Here is a 9,422-nt window from a genome sequence, read left to right as displayed (position 1 = left end):
CTAATGGTCACTAACCCATTATCCAGTAGGTTGAAGACTGCTTGAGAATAGCGGCTAATGAGGGCACTTCTACTGGAAGCCATCTTCACTCACTTATGGATTCTTCGTTGTTCGTTTGTGAGAAAGCCAGGAAAGATTTCACTAACTGTTCTCTTAATAGAGAAGGCACTAAACGTTGGTTTTTAGAAATAAGTTGTGGGGCATATCCTCCTCCTCCTCCTCCTCCTCCTCCTCCTCCTCCTCCTATGTGGGGAGGGTAGGTGCTCTGAGAAAAATCAACCATCTATCCTTCGCCTGCTCTCCTCCCCGGCCCTCTCCACCCAGACACATCTCACAGAGCAGAAGGTGGTGTGGCCTGGCATTCCGGGTCCTTTCTTAAAAAATACCACCCTGCACTTGCCACCACGCAGTGTGTGTTTCTCTGAGCTCATCCACCCTGGCAGGCTGCCATCTGAGGCTCTGACTGGCTGTCACTAGGGATCTGTCTGTCCCTGGTACTGCTTAGTGACTGAGGAAAAGGTATATGGGGCCTTTGGAAAGGGCAAGGAAGTTGGTTTTCCTTCAACTCCAGATCAGTATCTTTATGCAAGAAGGTAAACACTACTTATCCCTAGAAACGTGTCTTTATTTTTTTTTCCTTCAAGCTAGCTTGTTTGGTCTGTGTGGGAACCACAGATTTATATTGTCTTAATGGTAACTTTACAGCCTAGGAAATAATCGCCTTAGTCTAGCTAGCCTGAAGGATCTTTTCCTTCTTCCCTGGTATGGATTCTTCAAACGGCTGGTGTTTGCTTTCTTTTCTATGATCACCATCATTATTACTGCCAGTTAATTATTGTGGTCAGAGTATGGAGGCAGATCAGCTATGTTGAGATACACGGAGCTCTGAGGGCTTTTTTTTTTGTGTAGATAAGCTGCATATTTCTGATAATGTAACACTTAGGAGTTTAACTTAGAAGTTTGGAATTCATGAGCCAAACTGTGAAGGGTGGGAGCAGAGAAAGAATTGGGGCATGAAGATGGGAGGAGGGGTGCGTGTGAGATAACTCTGGCGTGAGTTCTGGAAGAAGAGGGGGGGGAGAGAAAGGCGGGGACACATAAAATCCATTGTTGGCAATTCAAACTTAAAATCAAGGCAGAGAAGAATGCAGATGTGGTGACCTTGTAGTTCTAGCCCTGGAGGCCAAGGCAGGAATATCCTGAATTAAAGGCCACCCAAGGTTAGCTAGCAAGACCTTGTCCCTCACTGCCCTCCCTGACCCCCCCCACACAAATCAACATAAAAAGAAAAGGCAAAAGGGGAGGCAGAAATCAGTGAATCATAGATGTTGACAACAATAATGCTATTAGCTTTTTGAAAAGAAGTGAGAAAAATTGGCCCAGCTCCTGCCTCCCACATCTCCCTTCGAAGACTACCTGGTTCTCTGCCAAGTCCGGGGTAATGAAAAGAGCGTGAGTCGCTCTGTGCTCTGCACGGAGGAGAAACTGCAGCTGCTCAGAGAGGAGTCGGGACAAGATCACCAAGGTAAGACGGAGACCAAAATCATGCGAAAGTTTTTGTCGGGTTTAAAGAAAACCCTTAGGAACTATGGAGCTCTCCCTCCCTCCCTAATTCTGAGAAAGAAGTCGTTACTAACAGAGGTTTAGCCGATGAGAGATAGCCGCTATTAACTCATGAATACCGTCTGCTTTCCTTCTGGTGATTTTTTTAAATTATTGATAAATGGTCTGACTGGACACTGTTAGCATTTAAATCCCTTCCCAACGTGAAGCTTTCCCAAGCAAGATGATCATTCAACTTCTTCTTTTATGTTTAGCAATTGCTTGCAAATAGCTCTCAGTAAAAGGAAGATCAAGGAAAACTGTGACTACAGAATTGGGGGAGGGGTGCATAAGAAACTGATTACCTAAATGGATACATTTTAAAAGTTTATCCATTTTGCTACCGTTCACCTGACATACTCTCTTCTGAAGGCCGCTTGTCCTTTGCGCTCCTGACAATCTTCCCTCATACTTCTCTCTACCTCTCTGTGGGCTTCAACCTTCCTGGTGCTCCGATCCTTTAAAACAGTTGTGGTGACCTCCAACCATAAAATTATTTCATTGCAACTTCATAACTGTAGTTTTGCTACTGTTTTGGCTTGTGATGTAAATATCTGAGATGCAATATGTCTGATATATGACCTTTGTGAAAGGGTCGTGCCACCCTCCAAAGGGGTCGCGACCCACAGGTTGAGAAACTGATCTAGACGCATGTCTGCCCTTCAGATTGTTTCAGTAAGAAATACAGCCTGACAGGCCCTATACTGTGATCCCATGGGAGCCAGAGACTGCATATGGCTGCCTTCTTTCCAAATGTGCCTGCTTCCGGGCTTCATCCTTGCTTGATGCTGTGGTTCAGCGCTGGGCCCAATGCCCTGGACAGCTGCTTTTCTTGTTTGTCTTTGATGCTCCCCTCTGGTTTCCTCCCGGATGGTACACAGTTCTACATTTCAAACATCTCAGATCCCCCTAATTTCTCAGACTTAGGGGTCCCTGAAACTTATCTCACAGTGAGCGAGTTCCCTTAAACAGTTAATAAGCATGCCATGCAGATTGCACTGGTTCTCTGGACCAAATTTTACATCCCCCCTCCTCCTTCTCTGAGAGGTTCTGCCATTTCCCATGCAAAGGTGAGCTCTGATTTCCTCAGCGACCTAAATGCTGTTTCTTTGGATCTCTGTTACCTTATGGCATATACAGTTCCATGGTCAATTTTTACTTTCATGCACAGGATTTAATAGGGTTGGGAATGAATTTCAAACAGTAAATAATGAGGATTTCTCTTCAGCATCTGCCAAGGTTTACAGGAAAAGAGGTTTATGAGACACATCCAGGAATTGTCAAGCGTCACATTCAATCCAGAAATCAAATCAAAGGGAAGCAGTATAAAAGCAGTGCTGTGAGGAGATAAATATGTAATCGGGAAGAGTTTGGCTGAGGAAGGCCGATAATGAGGATTTTAGTTTGTTTTTAACAACCTGAGCATGACTTTGCCAAAATCAATGCATCTTTCATGCAACCGCTGGCATGTTTGCAAACTCTGCGAGGTGAGTTCAAAGGTAGGGGGCAGAATTTCCCCTCCGAGCACCAGTTTGCTGAAGGGACAGTTAGATACTATAAGGTCACATGTGAACTCCATCAATAGTAAAAAGGAACCGTAACTCTGTGGAACAATATGAAAAGATGGTTGGTTCACAGACGTCAGGAAATTGTGCTAGAACCGCTTGCCTCATCAGTTCCTTACCATGTCTCTGGTGTGGGTGTCTGGGTCGAAGGGAGCATCTTTTTGTTTGTTTTCTGGTGCTCTGACTTGATGCCAAGACTTCGAACACACGGGTAAACACCCTACCGCTCAGCTATCTCTCCAGCCTATGAGGGGCACTTGGGTACTTGTTTCTCTGTTGGCTCAGAAGCTGTGCTTTAATCCGCCGCCGTTTTAGCCGGCAAATGTGGTTCCACAGTTACCACCTTGTTTCTCTGGCAGCAGCCGGGCCACTCAGGCTGCTCTCAGTGGAAATTCTGTTCCCACAGGCACCGACTAAGTCACTGCTGCCAAATACAGCTTTTAATTAAATCTTTATTGTTCTATGTATTTTATTAATAATTATTGACTTGGGAGTCAAAGGCTGAGGTGAAAACCTGCTAGCTCAGAGAGGCTGAGTAGCAACTAGCTGACTTCTCTCTAAACAAAAGAACTCATGCTAAGTCCCTCCCTACTACTTCCTGTGTCCATCACTCCCAGATTCCCCACAATGCTCTACGATTACTTTCTGTCAACTAGTTGCGAACCCAGTCTCCTGATGCAAAGTAGATTTTATTTAACTAACCCAAAGGCAAACTCGGGGTTCACAGTGTGATCAAATACCCCACAAAAGGCATATCTAAGGAAACATCTCATACAGGGCAGTCAGATCTCACGATGAGAGGGGACCAATGGGTGTGGGAAGTTTGCTGTACCTTCTTCTTACTGTAGACTTCCAGCAATACTGCTTTTGCTATACTCCTGAGGCTTTTTGATCTTTTGTTTAGGGAAATATGTAATGTAATATAATAGAAACACACACACACATACACAAACACACACACATACACACACATACACACATACACACACACACAGCTTCTGGTGACAGCTTCAAGTCCATCTTCTAGCTACCTTTTTTTTTATAATTTATTTCATTTTTTTAAAAAAGAAAACAAACTATCTTTTTTCATTTTATATACCAATACCAGTTCCCACTCCCTCCCCTCCTCCCATTCCTTCTCCCTTCCCCCTACCCACCCCTATCCAATCTTCAGAGAAGGTAAGGCACATTGCTTCGGGGAAGGTCCAAGGCCCTCCCTCCTATATCTAGGCTGAGCAAGGTATCCATCCAAAAAGAATGGGTTCCAAAAAACAGTACAAGCATTAGGAATAAATCCTGATGCCACTGCCAGTGGTCCCGCAGTCTGCCCCAGTCATACAACTGTCACCCACATTCAGAGGGTCTAGTTTGGTCCTATGCTGGTTCCTTCCCCGTCCGGCTGGAGTTGGTGAGCTCCCATTAGCTCAGGTAAGCTGTTTCAGTATCCCCATCATGGTCTTGACCACATTCTCCCTCCTCCCACTCTTCAGCTGCACTTTAGGTGTTCAGCCTAGTGCTCCACTGCGGGTCTCTGCCTCTGTTTCCATCAGTTGCTGGATGTTCATTCTATGGTGACATTTAAAATGTTCATCAATCTGACTACAGGGCAAGGCCAGTTTGGGTACCCTCTCCTCTGTTGCTTAGGGTTGTAGCTAGGGTCATCCTTGTGGATTCCTGGGATTTTTTCTAGTACCAGGTTTTGGATGAAACTAGAAAAAAATCATCCTGAGTGAGGTAACTCAGACCAAGAAAGATGAACATGTTATGAACTCACTCATAAGTGGATACTAGCTGTAAAGCAAAAGATAAAAAACCTATAGTCCACGATCCTAGAGAAGCTAAGTAACAAGGTGAACCCTAAGAGAAACATATACAGATCCCCCAGGAAAGGGGAAATAGATAAGACTGCCTGACAAGATTGGGAGCATGGAGGTGGGGGAAGAAGTGAGGACAGAAGAGGAACAGGAGGGGAGAGGGGAAGGGAGAGGAGAACTTGAGGCAATGGGATAGTCGAGATGGAGGAAGGACAGAGATGAGAGCAAGGAAAGAGATATCTTGATTGAGGGAGCCATTATGGGGCTAGCTAGCTACCACTTGTTAGCTATATGTATTTGGATCTTTCTCAATATTCCTGTATCTAATTTTGCCCCCTCTGGTGTGAAATGTGAAACAACTATCAAATAAACATCATTAAAACCCTACTCAAGAGAAGTTCTGTGATTGGCTCCACAGTTGGAAGTGATCGTCAGAGGTTACGAGTCCACCTCTGAGCATCTACTGGATGTGAGAAGATCTCAAGTTATTGCAGTACCTCTGTGGCATAAATGTTACCATCTTGATTTGTGAAAAACAGAAAGTGAGATTTGGAAAGACCATATTTACCCCAAACGGCAAAGTTGGTAAATTTCAGGTCAGAGATTAAAATCCAAGGCTAAGTTTCATTAAGAAGAAAAAACAAAAGACAAAGAAGTAAGCATGCTTCTAAATCAATGCCATCGATGTCTCTAAGTGTCTCTAGGGAAGAATGCTTTTGATTTAGAATTCCCATCGTTTTCTAATGTAAAACATTAGTGAAAAAACACTAGAGTCTTTGACTTCTTTGGGCAGGGCTTAACCCACTGTTACCTGAGGGGAAAGTTCCACCAACTACTGTCCCTTCTTTTTCTCTTGCTATTCTTGTTGCTAGGAATTAGGCAGGTTCACCCACAAACTTGGCTAGTTTACATCTAATTTGCTCCTGCTTCCAACACCTCATAAATCAAATGATTACCAAAAAAATTCCTTAGCCGTTTGAGTTCGTCTGAGAAAGCACAAAAAGAAATATGATCAGAAAAGTGTTTTGCTCATTAATTCCCATGGAATCTTAACAGGGACTTGACATTTTTGTGAGGAGTTTAACAGAACTTTGTAGTTGTGTATGGCTTCTCTGCTCAGTCTCAACCAGTTTTAGCTTGTTGACTTGTTATTGGCAGATATTTTTTAAATGATATTTAAGTAAGCTATATTTTCCCATGAGTGTCTGTGTGTGTGTGTGTCTGTGTGTGTGTGTGCCTGTGTGTGTGTGTCTGTGCCTGTGTGTGTGTGTCTGTGTCTGTGTGTGTCTCTGTGTGTGTGTGTGTCTGTGTCTGTGTGTGTCTGTGTCTGTGTGTGTCTCTGTGTGTGTGTGTATGTGTGTGTGTCTGTGTCTGTGTGTTTCTGTGTGTGTCTCTGTGTGTGTGTGTGCCTGTGTGTGTGTGTCTGTGTCTGTGTGTTTCTGTGTGTGTCTGTGTCTGTGTGTGTCTGTGTCTGTGTGTGTCTCTGTGTGTGTGTGTATGTGTGTGTGTCTGTGTCTGTGTGTTTCTGTGTGTGTCTCTGTGTGTGTGTGTGCCTGTGTGTGTGTGTCTGTGTCTGTGTGTTTCTGTGTGTGTCTGTGTGTGTGTGTGTGCCTGTGTGTGTGTGTGTCTGTGTGTGTCTCTGTGTGCCTGTGTGTGTGCCTGTGTGTGCCTGTGTGTGCCTGTGTCTCTCTGTGTGTGTGTGTGTGTGTGTGTAGGTCACAGGACAATTCTGTGTCGTCTTTTCTCTCCTTCCACCTTTATGTTGGTTCTGGGGATTGATCTCACATACTTGGGCTTGTATAGTAAATGCTCTAACCAGCTGAGCTCTCTTGACAGCCCCACCCCCTTTCCTTTTTAAAGAAAGTTTTGGTGTATTGTCTCACACTGTAGCCCAGGCTAGCTTGGAATCCCCCAGGCTCACTTGGCACTCACGGTAATCCTTCAGCCTCAGTCTCTCAAGTGTTAGGATAACAGGCATGAGCCACCATGCATGTTTTGTTTTGTTTATCATAAAGGATAATACGCTTTTCATAACTTGTTCTCACTTGGAGCTTTTCAGAACCAAACATAACTTCTTCAAACCTGAATTTATTAGTTCAAGATTTCTCCTCCTCAGGGTTGTATTTTCTGTTTTCTTTTATGCATAATGTATATGACCCAACCATGTTCACACCAGTCATGTGTGTACAGAAATACTTTGTAACCAGGTGTGGAATCATGCCTTTAACCAAAGCACTGGAGAGGCAGAAGCATACATAGCTCTGTAAGTTCTTCTCAGGTTTAAATAACAAGTTCCAGGCCAGCCAGGGCTCCATAGTGAGACCCTGTTTCAAAGCAGAAGCAAAAACACACTTCACCAGATCTCTATATAATGTCTTCATATTGGCAAATTATTACTAGTAGTGCTACGCTTTCATTAACACTAATTATCTCAAATATTTTGAAAGTTTCAGTCAGAGAAACTGGTACAGATATTGATTCTGACTTAGTGACAGTCTTCAGCTTCCTGTTTTGACTTCCTTAACAAAAAGTCCCTATTATAGGAATGAACAAAAGGATTCTTTTTTTTTATTAAATAAAGCACACGTTTTTTTCTTCACTGACCTAAGAACATATTTTGTGGAAAACAGAGTTTTTATTATGTAGTAAATATTTGATATAATAAACTGAGCGCTCTTAACTCAAAGAATGCAAACGGCTTAACTGTTTGGAGAGTGCCGTGCCTAGGATGCGATGGTCAAGCTGGACACCTGACTATTATCTTCTTCATTACATTGAGTGGAAGGCTTTCTGCTCAGTGTCAGACGCATGGGAGCAGACTCAGACACAGATGGTTTAAGGCTGTTAGTATTCTAAGACAACAGGGAAACTCTTCTCCATGCTATCTTTGAGAAGAGAGTCTTCTCCCCTCAGCAGTTCTCACGGCAACCCCAGTCAGTAACTAGGTCGGGAAGACTCAGTCGGCGAGGGGTCCCCTTGGAGTGATCTTGGAGTGATCGTGGCAGGGATCTGACTGCCGGCTGTGGCAGCATGCGAAGTCTGTCACACAATGCTGGTGCATCGCCAGACCTCTGAGTGGTATTTCCGTTAGTGTGTAATGTGTGATCACTGGGCGGTGGGATGAAATGGACAAGGTGCCTGGTTCCCTACCTCTATTATTTATTATCTATGCATGGAAAGCCCCTTAACTTTGGAACGTCTCGGCATCCGCTGATATCATTCAGTACGCGATGTGGCTCGTTAGTCTCACCCCTGAGAAGACCAGTGTTCAACAGCCTTTTTAACTTCCTGTTTTTAACTTCAGCCCAACTTCTAGTAACCAAGACCGAGCCCACTAGGAATCCTAGGCAAAACTGTCGAAAACAGAGAGTTAGAAGACAGTTGGAGATGCCCAAGAAGGGGAACAATCAGAACGGCCAGCGCTGGGAGGGATTCTTGTTTTGACTTTTGACTATGCAGCTGGCTTGGGAAGGTGTGGCGGCGAATACATTGTGAAACATGGAGCTCTAAGGGCCTTTAACAGCCCGCTCTACAATGTGAGTGTTTCTGTTGCCCTCCAAGGAGGACATCACAAACACAAGAGAAAACCCATAAAAGCTACACTAGGAGCAATTGTAGCCTTTGTGCAAGGGTAACCTTTCTTATACCCTATGGATATATTTAAATTAACTTTAGAATAGAGGTGATATGAATTCGTACTTTAATTCGAAAATATCTTGGAGTTGTTTTGTCTTTTGAATGCCACTGTGGACTTTATATTCTTTTCTCTGCCCAGCCATATCACTCCTGTCTCCCTAGTGCTGGGATTAAGGACATGTGATCCCAAGTGCTGGGATCGCCTTTATGTGAGCTCTGTTTCTCTTTCAGACAGGTTCAATCTTATGTATCCCAGGGTGGCCTTGAACTAACAGAGATCCCTCTGCCTGCCTCCCGAGTCCTGGGATTAAAGGTAAGTGCCACCACTCCTGGGCCTCTAGTGGCTTGGCACTGCATTCTGATCTTCAGACAAGCTTTATTTATTAAAACACAAACCAAATATTGCAACACCCAGACATGAGGTACCTCACTGAACCTAGAGTTATGCTGGCAGCCACAAGCCCCAGGAATTCTCCTACCTCTGTCCCCCATGGTGTTGGAGTTACAGGAAAAAGTGACCTCACTTGGCCTTTTCTATGACTGCCGGGGATTCAAACTCAGGTTCCCGCATGTTTGCACAACAGAGGTCTTCAGCTACTGAGCTATCTCTCCAGCCTTGCATTTGGTTTGTAGCGGCTTCATGCCTATACCTAAGGAGGGCAGCTGAAGCCTTTGAAAGCTGCCCCAAGGAGTCTGTCATAGCCTAATAGACACCTTGGTTCTTTCCTTAAATATGATTAACTTTCAGTTCTTTAAGGACAGAGAACTTAGTGTTTAATCGAACGTATAAGAAGCTCACCTTCGG

The 9,422-nt window shown here is 44.2% G+C and overlaps 1 protein-coding gene across 2 annotated transcripts in view; it reads left to right on the top strand.

The window, feature by feature from the left end:
* The first annotated feature begins 1,125 nt into the window (after positions 1-1,125).
* The window catches only part of Il33 (interleukin 33), a 36,422-nt gene continuing 28,125 nt past the window's right edge, over positions 1,126-9,422 (top strand). Inside the window, exon 1 of one of the 2 annotated variants that reach the window (XM_048438817.3) lies at positions 1,126-1,525. The gene's annotated coding sequence lies outside the window, so the exon portion shown is untranslated. The remainder of the gene's footprint in view (positions 1,526-9,422) is intronic. The other variant, XM_048438819.3, reaches the window with a different exon arrangement.

Source organism: Myodes glareolus, chromosome 7 (assembly GCF_982192425.1).
Source record: "Myodes glareolus chromosome 7, mMyoGla1.1, whole genome shotgun sequence".
Lineage (NCBI taxonomy): Eukaryota > Metazoa > Chordata > Mammalia > Rodentia > Cricetidae > Myodes > Myodes glareolus.
This window is presented reverse-complemented; position numbering and strand designations above follow the sequence as displayed.